The 17,187-nt window shown below is 47.1% G+C and overlaps 1 protein-coding gene across 1 annotated transcript in view; it reads right to left on the reverse strand.

Annotated features, from left to right (window-relative positions):
• The window catches only part of LOC122811485 (kinesin-like protein KIF18A), a gene marked incomplete in the record, with an annotated part of 1,576,798 nt that overhangs the window by 989,188 nt on the left and 570,423 nt on the right, over positions 1-17,187 (reverse strand).

Below are 17,187 nucleotides of genomic sequence, written 5' to 3' on the forward strand. Positions count from 1 at the left end.
GGCATTTTGTGAATACTCTGGGCGCAGTAGATAAGCCAAAGGGCAATGCTGAGAATTGATAGTGCTCTGATTCTGCAAGAAATCTGAGGTATCTTCTGCAGATTGGTCGAATGGGGACGTGCAGGTATGCCTCCTTGAGATCTAGAGTTACCAGCCAAGACTCCTTGCCCAGCATGGGAAGAAGTTGCTGTAGGGTCAGCATTTTGAATTTTGGGACAATGATGTATGTATTTAAGGTGGACAGGTCGAGAATTGGTCTCCAACTTTTTCCTTTCTTGGAACTAGGAATAGTCTGGAATAGAAACCCTTTCCTTGCTCTGCTGTTGGCACTCTTTCCACAGCTCTCATGTTTGCTAACTCCATTATCTGGCGTAGAGCCTCTGTTTTATGATTTGGAGGTAGATTTGGCATTCCTCTTTTGACTGGTAAAGTGTGGAAGTGAAACCGGTAACCTTGATCTATGGTTTGTAAAATCCACTTGTCTTTTGTTATGTAGTGCCAGTTCTTTGAAAATAAGGTTAACTTTCCGCCTAGAGGAGCTGCTATTTGTTCCCTGGTAGGCGGATTTAGGTTAAGTCACTGTGGTTGTGCTGATGTAGTGGCAGTGGCTGTGTCTGTGCCTCTGTTGTTACCTTGCCACTGTCGTCCTCTGTAGGCACCTCCTCTGGATTGGTTTCTGCCTCTGGAACGTCTATTCCTGCCCCTTTGAAATTTTGTGGAGTCAGGAAAGGACCAATTTTGGCAGGCCAGTTCCTGCTAAACCTTGGGGTTGAACCTGCAAGAAATCTTTAACAGTTTGAACAGATTTTGCCTTTTCTTCCATTTTCTTCATAACCTGCTGGGCAGGTGTACCAAACAAACTTGTCTTGTCCATAGGAGCATCTAGCAACTTAGCTTTAACATGATCCGGTAAAGCTTGTTCCTTTAGCCATGCATGCCTTCTTATCACTGTGCCTGTCATGGCTGATCTAAATGAAGCCTCCAGTGCATCATAGCCACATTTTAAGGAATGGTTGCTAACCTGTTGTATGTTATTTACCATCTCTAATACATATTTCTTATCAAGAGATTCATCAGTGGTTAGTTTTTTAGTTAATTGATCAAGCATAAACTCTTGGTATTGTATCATGTGAAACTGACAGTTTAAAGCTCTAGCTGAGAGAGTAGCTGAAGTGTAGACCTTTTTACCCCATCTGTCTAATGACCTTGCTTCCCTTTCAGAAGGAATAGGGTTTTTAGCTATGGTCACGGCTACTGCCTTGGGACCCTGGGATATAGTTTCTGGGTCTGCAAGTGGGGCCTTGTAAAGGTGGTGATGAGTACCTGGCACCCTGTAAAATCTGTCTGGTTTGGCAGGGGCTGGGGGTAAAGAATCTGGAGCGGAGCAAATATCATTGAAAGCATCATCCACCACAGAGAGAACAGGAGGTATAGCTAAGGGCCTGTGCTGTGGGAGGTGCAGAAAGGTCCTAAGTCTTTTTCTAGAGTCTGAAAAATCCTGTTGCTGCCATTGGAACTGTTCTCGCATGGCATGCAAGGTTTCCCCAAAGGAGAATTCTTCTGGTGGGGAAGCAGCTGGAATGGATTCTTCAGCATCAGAATCTTCAAAATTGGAGAAGGGAGCCTCTGGCTGGTCAGTTATGTCTGATTCATCAGCAGAATCATCAGAGGACACTGGCTCAGGGGGCTCTGCCCTAGGTCTCTTCTCTGGGGGCTGAGAGGCCCTGTCTGGGTGAGATTGAGATCCTCTAATTAAAGAAATTAAATCTTCTGCCAAAGTAAGCATTTGAGAACTAGAGAGGGCCTGGATGTGGGGGGTTTAACAGGCACTGTTTTAGTAGTCTTGGCTGCTTTAGCCCTGGCGAAGGCATTAATGGACATGGCTGCTGGAGGCCTAGCAGCACCACGTGCTGGGGTAGAGACATCCAAGGGGATGGTGTCTGATAAGTCAACCACCGTAGTGGGTAAAATTTCTGAGGTCGATTCAAGAGTTGTAGCAGGGGCCTCAGTTGTAGGAATAGGTTCAGCTGTACTTTGATCAGTTTTCTCGGTTTTGGCCGAAACCGAGACACTCGCGGTTTGCTTAACCATGGTTTCGGCCGGTCTTTATCTTTGCGTTTTTTGGTAGATTGGGTAGTCGGAGGATCCGACGGCATAATGTACGCAAAATCAGAACCGAAAAACTGTTCTGCAAACTCCGACCGACGCCTAAGCGTTCGTCGGTTGAAAGAAGCACAGGCCGAACAGGCTGCTACGTCGTGGGCTGGGCCTAAACAAGGCAGACAGTAAGAGTGGAAATCTTTATGAGGTATTTGTTTCCCACAGGATAAATTTTTCTGACATCGGCTGAGGCAAGAAAGAGTCCCCAACGGGGTACTTAGCTTTAGAAGTCTTCGAAGTAGTATCCGGTAGAAGTAATCTCTGGATCCGACCGACCGGCACTTGCGAACAGCTTCTGCTTCGGGCGCCACGCGGCAAGAAAGACTGAGGAAAATGGCGTCGGCTGATGCTTTTATACCCGAAGACCAACAGTGATGACGTCGGGTGGAGTGCGACATCAGCCGAAGCCGGACCCGGACTTTGGAATCCGGCCGACTGAAGGGCTGCCTGACGACAGGACAACCCAGTTGTTATGACTGCAGATGCATCCATGAAGGACATCTTGATACCAACCGCTGACAAGCTCTTTCCCCTCCTGCTCACTATGGGTCAACGTGTCCTTGACAGAGGGACCAAAGACAGTAGAATGGGGCATTAGCAAAGGAAGCCTTAAAGCTGTCCACAAACCTGCAAAGGTGAAGCCAGACATGACGCCCAATAGCAATGCCTGTACTCGCTGCTCGTGAGGTGGCCTCGACAGCATTCAAGATCAACCTTATCAAGGCATTAGCTAGGGAGGTGAGTGTGGATAGCTTCGAAGAAACCACCTTGAGGCTCTTCAGAGGCAACAACTCTGAAAGGGAAGAGGAAAGCTCCAAGCTCTATTGCCCAGGAGGCGGACAGACTGGACGAAGCCCCACCCTCCTCCCCACTGACTGCAACTGACTGGGGGGGGGGGGGTGGCACAGTGCCGACGTTTCATCGGACCCGAGCTATCCAAGGCAGAGGCCCCCAAGAAAAGGAAGCAATCTGAAAATGCCAGACCAGAATCAGCCCAGGTGGCCCGCAGGGATTTCTCGGGCCAGAGGCAAAGCCAACCCAGCAGGCAAGTGGACTGAACCAGCCAGGGACCCAGGCGGTGTGCGAGTGGGAGCACTATCCAATGCCAATAGCCTCTCCTTAGGCAATCTCTGACCCTGGGGTGCTGAACTCTCGGGATTCAGGCAGGAGGAGGGGAGATCAGTGGTGGTGAAACGCACCCCTTAGCATGAGGCTAGGGGACGGAAGTAGACCCAGTTCCATTTGGGCTTTGAGAAAGCTCATCATCTGGTCCATATCAGATGGGAGCAAACTCCTAGTGGACCGAGAGGAGACTGATGAATGGCCAGATTGGATAGAATGACTGTGGTCCCTAGATGAGGGCCAAATAGACCTCTTTGGATCCAAGAGCTTGGTGGGGGCTGGAGAGTCAATAATAACAATCGGCACCCCAGGCGCTGTCGGACCTGAAGGCCTGGACAGATTCAAGCTATCAAGATTCCCCACCAACGTATCTGAAGAGGTCAGAGCAAAGGGGGATTTAAAACCAATGATCGGATCAGAGGACCTTCGAACCTTGGAGTCAGATCCGGCCATGGGAGCTGAGGCCTTCTGAGCCAATGGGCCCCAGAGCCGATGCCCCCGAAGCTCAACTCTGATCTGGAGCACATGGATCCGAGAGCCTGGGCCATTTTGCTAGGGAGTCTCAAGAGGAAGACAGCCTCCTCTTAGGATCTGAGTGGACTTTGGAGGGGGAGCCAGAAATCAGAGGACCCCCCTTTAGCCAGTTCCTTTAGCACTTAACTTGTTCTTACTTTCTAGGAGAGTGCTGGGATTAAATCCAGCACAGATCACACACATTCAATCTCCAAATGGGGCTCTCCTAGACAGCAGACGCACTCCTCATCATTATCGGTAGGAGCTAGCTTCCAACCACATGAGGAGCAGCGTCTAAATCCAGAGGGTTTTTCAGCCATCATAAAACCCCCAAAAAACAGTCACACAAACACACAGAAACACTCTCACAGAAAGGGAGAAGAAGAAAGTGGAAAAAAGGGTGGGAAAAATCCTAACGCCAGTGAAAGACTAATGGGGGGGGGGATCTATTGTTAACCCTACAAAACCACTAATACTACTAAAACTTATTAGATAGAGGGGAAAGGGGAGACAAAGTACAGAAATAAACCAAATAAATGCACTTATCCACCAGTAAATGAGCTCGAGCAGCAGGAACACTACCGTTCACAACTGCGGCATACGAGATCTGAGGATTATGGGTAACAGGAAGTAAAGGGAGGGGAGGAGCTCAAGCTCAGGAGCCGTCGCTCGCTTTGCCGGCTCAGATCTGAGGTCGGATCCAAGGACCCATCTGTGATCAATAATGACAAGGATAGCATCAGATCTGGAGCTAGGCACTTTGTAAACAATCTTAGTGCAGTGGATATTCCAAAAGATAAGGCAGAGAACTATGTGATCCAGAGACAGAAAACCTTGAGACACACATGAAATCTGGATGAATATGGACATAAGCATCTATTAATCTAGTGTTACTAGGAAACCTAAATAAGGAAAAAGTGGTAACAGGTTGTGAAGTGATAGCATTTTTAACTTGGGCACTATCACATATAGGTTAATGAAAGAAAGATCTAGAACTGGTTTCCAATCATTTTCCTTCTTTATTTTTTTTTTGGCACCAAAAACATTCTTAAATAAAAACCTTTTCCAAACTGGGAAGAGGAACTGCCTCTACTACTCCCTCAGAACATATGTTGAATGACTAAGGGAAATAGAGGCTTGTTTACTGGATGAGGAATTGCACCATGAAAAGGAGGAATTTCCACCCACTGCCATCTGCAACCTTGACTAATAATTTTCATAACTCATTTGTCTGAACCAATCTGTTGCCAAAGAGAAAAATGGAGATTCAGACTTTCTGGAAGAGAAAAGGGACCAAGGTGGGAGGGGTTCACACAGTCTCTTGAAAAGTCATTCAGTCTTATTGGACTGCACTTGGTTTTGGATGGTTTGAGACTTCTTTTTGGAACCCCCTTGCCATTTCTTCTTAAGTGTCCGTTTACCCATATTTTGGTGAGACTGTTTAGTCTGTACAGAAAAGGAAAGCCGAAGCCAATTGTCAACCCTGGAAAGCCTCGAAGGAGCAGACTTCTCCATGGCAGTAAATTTCTAGTGGGTTTCGCACCCAAACTTGTCCTTTTAGTCAGCTCAGCTGGAGCTGCCTGACAGTTTGGGCTCGGGGAAGGTGTCCTGAAGTTTTTGATGCTGTTATATCCTTGGTAGGATATAACCCATACAAGTAAGGCTACTGCAGAAGTGATCAATATGATGAACATTTATCCAGTAGCAGGGATCATCTCTTCCTACTCGTACAGTAATCTGATTATGTATCACACCCAGATAAATCATAGTCTCTTTGGTATTTGACAGATTGAAGTATTCACTTTGGTTCTACACTGTACTACCTCAAAGGGTTATGTACTTACCATAACTTAGGATCTTTGTTATCCTATGTCACTATTCATCACTCTTGAGTCATAGGATAGGACATCAGACCAAGCCGGAAAATTTGCAGACAGCTTCTAGGCTCGTTCCCTTGCTGCCCTCTAACCCTTCAGACTGAGTTTGCCCAAAGCTAGAAAGTAGCAAAGGAAGAGCTTAACCACCAGACAGGATCTCTCCATTATCTCTAGGTTCTGCAGCACAGGGGAAAATGGGAGAGATACTGATGAATAGTGACAGAGGATAACACAAATGCCAAGTTATGGTAAGTACATAACTCTGTTGGATGTTATCCATGTCACTATTCCTTACTCTTGGGTCAGAGTCCCCAGCTACCCTAAATCCTTTGTGGCCTCATGGAAGGACATGCAAAGAACTGTGTAGCCAAAGGAAGCCCTGTTCCTGGAGACAATGTCAAGCTTACAATGATTAACAAAAGTGTGAGGAGTAGACCAGGTGGTTGCTGCACAAATCTCATCTATGGAATGACTGGCCAGATAGGCAGCTGATATAGCCATTGATCTAGTAGAATGAGCTCTGATTGCACCTGGTAAAGATAAGCCTTTAGAGGAACAGGCAAGGGAAACACACTCGGAAATCCAATGAGAAATAGTAATCTTAGAAACTGCCTGACCCCTTCTGTTAAGAGAAAACGCCACAAACAGTTGGTCAGATCTGCAGAAACTCTTTGTTCTATCAAAGCAGAACCATAACGGTCTATGAACACCAAGCGTATGCAGCAGATACTCCCCTTTATTAGTAAAGTTAGGGAAGAAAACAGGCAATTGAATTGGCTGATTCAAATTCACTTCCGTGGCTATTTTAGGAATGAAGGAAGGATTGGTTCGAAGAGCCACTCTGTCTTTATGAAACACCATGTAAAGTGGTTTGAAAGAAAGAGCCTACAACTCAAACTCTTCTTGCCGAAGTTATGATCACAAGAAAGGTGGTCTTCCATGACAAAAATTTCATATTCCATGTAGCAGCAGGCTCAAAGAGATGTTGTGTAAGACATTGCAGCAGAAAGGAAAGGTTCCAAGGTGAAGAAGGATCCTTGACAGGAGGCCAGAGCAGAAAAAACACCCATCAAAAGTGCCTTACAAAGGTGAGAGGAAAAGGTAGGTTCCTCGCAAGCATGAAAACTGGAAATAGCCGCCAATTGCACTTTGATGATAGAGAAACTACCCCCTTCTTGAAAAAGCAAAGACAAGAACAGGAATGGGACCCGAAAAGGTGTCAAGATTTCACTGCTTGGCCCAAATAGAAAACCTTTTCCATTTACTCAGGTATACCTTTTTGGTGGATGACTTCTGAGAGGCCAGAATAATGCTGCTGACTGGAGAAGCAAGCCTGGACTGATTCACGATTACGGGAAGTGGACAAACCACTCCGTCAGATGAAGAGTCTGAAGGTTGGGGATCGAAAGCTGGGAGGGATGGTAAATCAGATCCGGAAAGGGATCTAGTACCCAAGGGGGGTAATTCACATGAGACCATAGAAGGGGAAACCACACCTGCCAAGGTCAAAAGGGGGAGATGAGGATCAAGGTGGCCTTGAAGCATTGAGCTTTCTGAAGCACTCTTGGAATGAGAGATAGAGGAGGATAGGAGTGATAGAGACCTGGAGGCCAATCGTGGACAAGAGAGTCCCTGGGGGACTCCCTGAGAGGGGGAATCGGAGTGAAATACCGGCTGCATTTGTGGTTGTGAGGGGAAGAAAACAGCTCGCAGCTCGGCCGACCCTAGCGAAGGAAAATCTCTTCTGCCACTAAAGGATTCAGGGACCACTCATGAAGACTCAGGATAGCCCTGCTGAGTCTGTCCGCCAACACACTGGACTCACTGGGAATGTGCACTGCAAGGAGAAAGCATCCCAAGGACATCGCCCACTCCAATACCCCCCATGGCCTTGGAACAAAGCAGATAAAAGTGCATACCCCCTTGCTTGTTGATGTACCACACAACAACTATGTTGCCAGTGTGAACCACAATTGTACCCGGACAGAGGCAGTCATGAAAAACTTGCAATATGAGGAATGCTTTCATCTCCAGTACGTTTATATGCAGTTTGGCCTCTGCAGAGGACCACGTGCCTTGGAATATCTATCCCTGGTAATGCCCCCCCCCCCAAACAGAGAAGCATTAAAGGTCACGGTGGCACTGGGGGGAGGAAGAGAGAATGGTCTGCCTGCATACCAGAGTGAGACGAATGAGAGAGGGAAGACCACTGGACCGCTAGAGTCCACTGCAGAACTCTCGGGTAGAATCTGGCCAACAGCACTAGCTAGAGTGCCACTGCCAACATGGAACCTAAAGGCCCTGCGAATAAGGTGGAGCTGAGGACAAGTCAGATCTAGAAAGCACTGGACATGAGTTCTGATAAGATGCACACATCAGAAAGGGAGCGCTGCAATCTCCAACACAGTGTACAGCTGAATCCCGATGAATTCCAAATGTTGGGATGGAATCAGATTCAATATGGGAAGATTCACTGTAATCCCTAACTGGTTCAACAGTCGGAGCAAGTACTGCATAGCTGCGGCCAATCGATGCTTGGTGGGAGCTGTAAGGATCCAATCGTCGAGGTAAGGAAAGACCTGGAATCCCTGCAGTCTCAGGTGAGATGCAACCACTGCCATGCTCTTGGTGAACACCCAGGGGGCTGTGGCAAGACCAAAGGGCAGGATCCTCAACTGGTAATGACTGGTCCGTACGCAAAAGCGGAGATGTCCCCTGGGCACCTATTTTTATATGATAGTATGCATCCTGGAGATCCACTGAACACATCCAATCATCCTTATGCAAAAGAGGCACGATGGCCTGGACAGTGACCATCCAGAACTTGGAATTCTTACCAGAGAGATTTAGCATGCTGAGGTCCAGAACTGGATGCAGGTCCCCCCCGTCTTCTTTAGCACCAAAAAAAAGCGACAGTAAGTTCCGGATTCTCATTGTCCTGAAAGGACCTCTTGGATGGCTCTCTTCTGAAGAAGTTTGAGCTCTTCTTTCTGAGCTAACACCCAATGATGGGGTGGCACATCAGGAAGGAATTTTCTAATTGGAGGGGGTGACTAAGAAAAGGGAATAAAATAGCCCCTGTAAATAATGTTTAGCACCCAGCAATCTTTTGTAATATTTGCTTAGGCCAACAGGTGCAGCGATAAACAACCCCCGACTGCCTCTATGGCAGGACAGTTGGGCAGAGCCTCAGGAGAGCTGGGGGAGGGGGGCTTCTCAGAGAAGGGTTCCCTAGAGCCCCGATTTTGCAGACCCCGCTCAACATCTAGGGCAGAGCCAGCTGGTGAACCCTCTTCCCCGACCTCTAGAAGAGGGTTCATCCTGAGCTTCTTGAGTGGAAGATTGCGCTTGTGAAACCATAATTTCCTGGTTCTTCGCTGCATCTTGCAAAAGGAGCACTGAGGTGCAGAAAATTTGATTCCCACAGCCAACAAAGTCTTGCCTTCCTGCACACTGCGGGTGAGTGTTTCGTTGACCAAAGGGCTAAAGAGGGTAGAACCATCAAAGGGGAGTACTGGTGAAGGATGCCTTAAAGGACTCTGCAAAGGTGCAGCCAGACACGGCACCAAATGGTGATGCCTGTGCCAGCTGCTCGGGAGGCAACTTCTGCAGCGTTAGCGATCAGCCTCATTGACGAATTAGCCAGGGAAGTGAGTGTAGACAGCTTGAGAGACACCTTAATTAGCTCCCTGGCAGGCAGGAGCTCAGAAAGGGACGTGGTAAGCTCCTTAACCAAGTCCCTCTGAAGTCAGGTAAAATGTGCCAAACAGTTAAGCGCCTACAGACTGAAGGCAGCTAAGACGAAGACCCACTTTCTATGTCCATCAATCACCCGGGACTCTCGGTTAGGGGGATGAACAGACCAGATATACTGAGCTGAGCCAACTCTTTCTTGGTGGCGTCCGCTACCACAATAGCATTAACAGGTACACCCTTGGACCAGAAAGTACAGTTGTGTACACTTACCATAAATGTAGATGTTTGAGTGTATTCACTGTTGCAGTCATTGCATTTGGGTAATCTCTTGCAGGATGCCCTCAGTCGGCCTGATTAACAAAGTCTTGGGTCCTGCATCGGTTGCGGGCCCTTCTTCCATGACGTCAGCTCGACAGGGGTATAAAACATGCAGCCGACGCCATTACATCAGTTTTTCTTGCACTAGATGTCAGGTGCCCCCCTAATGGGGAGCAATTAAACATAAAAACACAAAGGTATACCTTCAACAAAAAAGCAAATACACCAAAAAGGCTTTTAAACATAGTAAAGGAAAGTAGTGGTATAGCCAAAAGAAGTTAGGGGGAAGGAGGGTATCCAAGACTGCAACAGTGAATACACTTGAACATCTAAATTTATGTTAAGTGTACACAACTGTACTATGTTCTTCGTGTTTCACTGTTGCAGTCATTACATTTGGGTAGATTCCCAAAGCTATGGTTGGGAGGAGGAGTTTAGATAGCATTAGGAGCAGCTATAAGACCCTGCAAGATTGCAGTGGCAAAGCCAGCTCTAGATTTAGAGAAAATTGGCAAATGGTAATACTTGGTAAAGTATGTACAGAACTCCAGGTACCAGCTTCTAGGATGTCCCTCGTAGGAACGCCTCTGAGAAAGGCTGTAGAAGTAGATGCAGCCCTGGTGGAGTGAGGTCTGATCCCCCTGGGGGATATAGGTTTCCCATGGTGCTGACAGCAGAAATTAATACAATGGCTTATCCATTTAGAAATGGTTTGTTTTGAAATAGCCTTCCCCTCTGCCCCTGCAGCAAATGCTAAAAGCAGTTGTTCAGATTTTCTTTGAGGTTTAGTCCTGTCCAAGTAGAATCTAAGTTGTCTGTGCACATCCAAGGAATGCAGAATCCATTCCCCTTTGTTCTATGGATTGGGAAAGAAGGTTGGCAAATGAATTGACTGATTAAGAGCCACACTGGATACCACCTTGGGAATGAAGGATGGATTGGTCCTGAGTGATACCTTGTCCGCATGAAAGATGATGAAAGGCTCCACTGCCATAAGGGCCTGTAATTCAGATATCCTTCTAGCTGAAGTGATTGCTAAAAGGAAAGCTGTTTTCCAAGAAAGAAATTTTAAGTCTGCAGTAGCAGCTGGCTCGAAAGGAGGGAGAGTGAGTTTCTCCAATACAAAGTGAAGGTCTCAGGCTGGGGTTGGAGATCTCCTGGGTGGTCTCAAATTTTTGGCCCCTCTGAGGTACTGCTTGAGCAGTGGATGAGAGAAGAGGGGAGGTTCTGTGTTATAATGAGCTGAAATGGCTGAGGCATGGATTTTAATGGAGGAAAAAGACAGGCCCTTGTGAAGCATCTCAGTTAAGTATTGTAAAATCTGTGGTAAATTGGGCGCTGCTCTGCTCATCCCTTGAGATTGGTTCCAGGCACAGTATCTTTTCCATTTTTCAGCACAAGATTTTCTAGTACTCGGCCTCCTTGCCTCTAAGATGACATCCATCACAGGTTTGCTGAGGAATAGTAAGGGAGAATTTAAGTAATTAGCCAGGCTGCAAGGTTCAGTGTTGGAAGCTGAGGATGCCGAATCTGGTTCTCCTGCTGACACAGCAGGGAAGGAGTCTGAGGCAGGTGCCATGGAGATAACCGTGACACACTGCGCAGGAGGGGGTACCAGTGGTGGCGCGGCCAGTCTGGAGCAATAAAAATCATCCTTGGTTTGTCCTGTTTGACTTTTAGTAGTATTTTGGAGAGCAGAGGCAGTGGGGGGAAGGCATAGACTGATAGTTTTTAGTTTTTTTTCCCAGCTGAAGGACAGAGCATCCACTTTCCAGGCTTGTTTGTGGGGAGTCCTTGTGCAAAATTTGTCCAATTGGTAGTTCTGGGGAGAGGCAAACAGGTCTATATCCGGGCTCCCCCATTCGCTTGTCAACATGTTGAAAATCTTTGGCTCCATTTCCACTCGTGTGGGTCCATAAGGTTTCTGCTTAGTCTGTCTGCCAGTGTATTTAACTTTTCTGGCAGGAATTGAACTTGTAGGTGCACTTGGTAGCTCAAGGCTGTGTTCCACAATGCCATGGCTAGTCTGCAGAGGGGGTAAGAGTGTGTACCCCCCCTGCTTGTTTATGTACCACATAACCATGGTGCTGTCCGTCTTTACCATTAGATGTCCTGGAAGAATGTAGTCCTTGAAGGCTGTCAGAGCATTCTGTACAGCTAACATTTCTTTTTGATTAATATGCAGGTGCATTTGACTTGGGTTCCATTTGCCCTGAATGCATTCCCCTGCCAGGTGAGCCCCCCCCCCCCATGCATAGTCTGATGCATCTGTTGTTAGGGTTTGGGTGCCAGGGGGTGGTGTGAAAGGTAGTCCCTTGTTTTGATGGCAGGCCTCTGCCCACCAAAGGAACTGTAGGCGTAGGCAAGGTATGACAGGAATCATTGTTTATAGGCTGTGAGAATGTTGACTCCATAGGCTTTTTAGATACCACTGCAGTTTCCTCATATGCAGCCTTGCATGTGGAATTAGAAGAATGCAGGAGGCCATGAACCCCAAAGCTTGCAGTATTTGTCTTGCAGATAGCAGGGATTTTGTGGCCACTTGTTTGAAGTAGGTTGTCAAATGAGTTTGCTTTTCTGGAATGAGGTAAGCCATCTGGGAAGTTGTATTCAAGCTTGCTCCCAGGAACGTAATCTGTTGACAGGGTACCAGTTGTGATTTCTTTTCGTTTATGGTGTACCCCAGACAAGTTAGAACCCTTTTTACAAACGCCAAATGATTCAAAAGTATGTCCTGGATTTCTGCCTGAATTAGACAACCATCCAGATATGGGTATATTTGAATACTTCTTTGCCTGCAAAATGCAATCACTGGACTAGGCACTTTGTGAATACCCTGGGCGCAGTAGATAAGCCAAAGGGCAGTGCAGAGAACTAATAGTGCGTGTAGCCTGCTTTGAAGCGGAGGTATTTTCTGCAAGATTCCCTGATTGGGTATGCTTCTTTTAGATCTAGTGTTGCCAACCAGGCGTCTTTGCCTAGCATATGAAGTAATTGGGGAAGAGTCAGCATCCTGAAATTTTGGAATCTCCAGAAAGGTGTTTAGAGTAGACAGGTCCAGGATAGGACGCCATGAACTGTGTTTTCTGGGTACCAGGAAAAGTCTCGAGTAGAAACCTTGTCCCTTTTCCTCTTCTGGTACCAGTTGAATAGCCCCCATGCTTAAGAGAGAAAGGATTTGTTTTTGGGCCTCTGCCCACTGATTTGGGGGTAGGTCCGGTCACCCGCTTGGAGTTGGCAACGTGTGGAAGTGAAATCTGTATCCCTGAGACACTATATTTAAAACCCATTTGTCCTGGGTATGAGTTCCAAATTCTTTGCATGAAGAGCAATCTTTCCCCCCCAAAGGGGCAGTCAGTTGACAAGTGCTTGGAAATTTTTAAAAGGAAGTCATTGAGACAGTTTACCATAGGGGGGACGGTGGAGTCTTATTCCCAGATATGGAAGTGGAGGCCCCCCCCACTGTTTAGTTATTTGTGTCCCCTGGGACTGAAACCTGGGTTTTTTGCTGTGTCTGGGTTTGGCTTGAGAAGACCTGCAAGGGGCTGGAAAGGACCAATTCTTAGAAGGCCAGTGTCTGCTAAACCTATGAGGTTGAACTTGTAAAAAATATTTAACAGTTTGCATAGATTTAGCTTTATCTTCCATCTTTTTAAGAACTTCTTAAGCCTTGTTGCCAAACAGGGGGGTCCTGATTTAAAGGAGCATCCAACAATTTAGCTTTAACATGATCAGGCAGGGATTGCTCCTTAAGCCAAGCATGCCTTCTAAGCACAGACCCAGTAACAGCAGCCCTGCAAGAGGCCTCTAAAGAATCGAAACCACATTGCAAAGTATGTTTTCCAACTTGTTCAACAGAATGCATTAAATCCTGTAAGTCTTTATTTTCCACACAGTCAGGAATCAACATCATTTTCTGTTTTAGTAGTCCAATAACATGTTGCTTATATTTTAACATATGAAATTGGCAGTTTAAAGTTCTAATCGCCAAGGTTGCTGGAGTATAAACTTTTTTACCCCATCTATCCAGCGCCCTGGAGTCTCTATCAGAAGGGGTAGGATTTTTAGCAGTAGAAGCCTTAATGCCCTTGGGCCCCTGTGAAATAGTCTCTGGATCAGCAATAGGATTTTTGAAAAGGAACTTATGGGACTCAGGGACCCTGTAGTATCTGTCAGGCTTACTGGGAGCAGGAGGCAGGGAATCAAGGGCCAAATTGGATTCTGAGAAAGCATCATCAACAATGTCTAATACAGGAGGAATAGCCAAAGGCCTATGCTGAGGTAGGAGAAGGAAATCCCTAAGCCTCTTTTTTTGAATCTGAAAATTCCTGGCTTTCCCAGTAAAAATGCTCCCGCAAGAGTATGTAAGGTTTCCCCAAAAGAAAAATCCTCAGGAGGGGAAGCAGAGGGAATACAGTCCTCTGCATCAGAATCCTCATAAGTAGGTATGGACAAATCCAGGTCATCAGAAGAATGAGAAAAAACAGAATCCTGATCAGAAGATTCATAATCGAGCTTAGTCCTTGGCCTCTTGGGGGGGGGGGGGGGGTTGACTACCCCTGATTAGAGTTATTAGATCTTCAGCCATTTTTATCATTTTTTGTTTAGGCATAGAGGCCTGAGCATGTGGCCTGGGTGTAGGTTTTTTAGACATGGATTGAAATTTAGGCCTTATTAATGAAGGAGACGTTGATTTAATATGCAAGCCCGTAGGCCTGAATACACCCTCAGAAGCCGGTGCCGTCACAGCGCCTCCGGACCCATCCAAGGTAGAGACATCCGCGGGTTCCACAGTTGAAGAATCTCACGGCATACCGGACTCCAAATGGGTCTTAGTAGAGGCCTGCGAATCAGAAGTAGCGGGTATCAGGGGCTGCGAAAGCACCTCACTGAGTACCGGCGACTGGCACAGGAGAAGCATAATCGGCAGTTTTGGACCTCGGCGGCCTGTCTCTGTCTTTATATTTGCATTTTTTCGGAATTTCGGTAGTCAGATGGCTAACCAATGACATTTCTGGATAATTAAATTGAGAACCGAAATATTTAAGACGACGGATAGTGCGCTGATTAAATAAAGCGCAAAACCGACAACAAGGTACATTGTGGTCAGGGCCTACGCAAGGAATACAGTACGAATGAAAATCATCATGAGGTATTTGCTTTCCACAAGTAATGCAATTATTAACTTTTACTAACATCGGGAAGGAGGAAGAAAAAGTTTCCCCAACGCGGTACTTAGCTTTAGTTGAAGACTTCGGTTCTGAAACTCGAAAATGAAAATTTCAGGAGTCGGCCGACCGGCACTTGCGAACTGCTTCTGCTTAGGGCACCGTAAGAAAAGAAAGACTGATGTAATGGCGTCGGCTGCATGTTTTATACCCCTGATGACCTGGCGTCATGGAAGAAGGGACAGCAACCGATGCAGGACCCAAGACTTTGTTTATCAGGCCAACTGAGGGCAACCTGCAAGCCGATTACTCAAATGTAATGACTGCAACAGTGAAACACAAAAAACATCTTGTAGGATGGAGAGCTGAAAAATTTAGCAGCACGCTTGGGAACAGGCTTCACAGTGTCCGGCTCCTTCCACACCCGGCAGGCAATAAGGTTTATAAGTTTGTGGGGATCAAGGAGGTAGATGGTCCCATCCTGAAAGCCTTCAGGAACACGGACTCCTCTTGAGAACAGGGTGAGGGAAAACCACCCGCTGTTGAGCTTGAGGATTTCTAAGATGTCTCCAAAGGAGACATCCTCGGGCAGAGATCTAGGGAGACCCATCCCCTTCATAGAGATCCGTATCTGCAAGAGACTCTGAAGGGGAGTCTAGGTGCTCCTCTTGCATGATCTCTTCCAAGGCACCTCCTCCATGGGGAGAGGGGGGCTCAGGGGAGGAATCAAAAGAGAGGTGGACCCCAAGGGGGATCACTCCCACCTGAAGGCTAGTTCAGAGGGCTGACCGGGGTCAGGATGAGAAGAGTCCACCCTAGGGTGCCAGGATGGTCCCTGGGAAGCTGGGGAGGAAATTAGTGGAGGAAAAAGTCCGCTCTACCAACTCAGAAAACCAAAGGGCTGGATGACGCCCCATCTGCACTTCCAGCAGGCAAGCCCACTTGAGCAGAGGGATCAGAGCATGCCAGCTCCTCCTGGCCACTGGCAGTACCGGCCCTGAGCTGTCGTGGGCCGAAGCATGAATAGGAAGGGACTGGTCCAAAAACACAGGACCAGAATCCCTACCCAAGGACTCCAGGGCGACAAGATGGGCCCGAGACTCTGTCTGCCCAGGGGGAGGCCAAACAGAAGCAGTCAGAGACTCCGACAGGTTTAGAGACAGAAAGGCCTCTATGGATCCCTGTCCTCTCCCTGATGCATTCCAGGGGGCCTGAAAATCCGAAGATCCCAATGGGGAGTCCTGTATAGTAATAGTGGTATCCGACACTGATCTCAGAACTACCACCTCGGATCCAAAGGCAAATGAGGCTCCGAAAGCTTGGATCCCACATGACTCAGATCTGAGGGAGACGGATCTGAAGGCCTCGATCTGGAGGCCTTGAATCTGGGAGTAGATTCCAGCGACCTCAGATCTGACTGCCTTGGAGCGAAGTCCTGAATCTGGAGGGGGAGTTGTGGGACCTAGAATCCAAGGACATCAGATGTGACGGAGCCAAGGTTGGTGTTGGATCTAAGGAGCTGGGATCAGACAGCCTGGCCTTTTTTTGAAGACAAAGGCAACCAAGGGAGAGGGGGGGCTTCTTAAGAACAGAGGATCCCGACTTGGCAGAGGACTGGGACAACGGAACCCCTTGGCCCATACCTTTTAGCAAAAATGTATTCCGACACTTGGCCAGGGCAAAAATGTCACATTCAACCTCCAGGTGGTCAGTGTCCATTATCGCCCAGACAAAGGCACTCCTCATGCGACCTGGACATAAGCATCTTCTGACCGCAAGAGCAGCACCTTTTAAACCCCACAGGCTTGCCTGCATACTGGGGTGAGAAAATGCCAAAGCCTAAGGGACACCCCAAATTGTTAACCTGGTTAGGAAAGGCAAAGGTCAATAAACCAGGAGAAAAGTCAGCAATACTAAATAACAAAAACTATAATACTAAGAGGACAAAGGCCCGAAAATAAAAAGGGGGCCAAAACACACTACTAGCAACGCAACCACAGACAAAACACTGAAATGGGAGGGAAGGACTAAACACTACCTACAAAATAACTAACCAACCCTAAAGACTAAACACAATAAGGAGAGAAATTAAGAGAAAAGTCTGAAAGAATTAGAAAGTTAGGCTACTAACCCCCTACTAGAGCCAAAGAATCTGTGTCTGATGCTGAGTGCGGTAAACGAGATCTGAGGGGTTACACGGCAGCATGGGATCATGGAACTGGGACGAGCCTAGAAGCTGTCTGCAAAGTTGCCATCTCAGATCCTATGACCCAAGGGTGAGGAAGAGTGACATGGATAACATCAAATGCATGTATTTTTTTTGTTTACTGATA

The sequence above is a fragment of the Protopterus annectens genome, chromosome 9.part0, assembly GCF_019279795.1.
Source record: "Protopterus annectens isolate FY-2018-M chromosome 9.part0, PAN1.0, whole genome shotgun sequence".
Taxonomy (NCBI): domain Eukaryota; kingdom Metazoa; phylum Chordata; order Ceratodontiformes; family Protopteridae; genus Protopterus; species Protopterus annectens.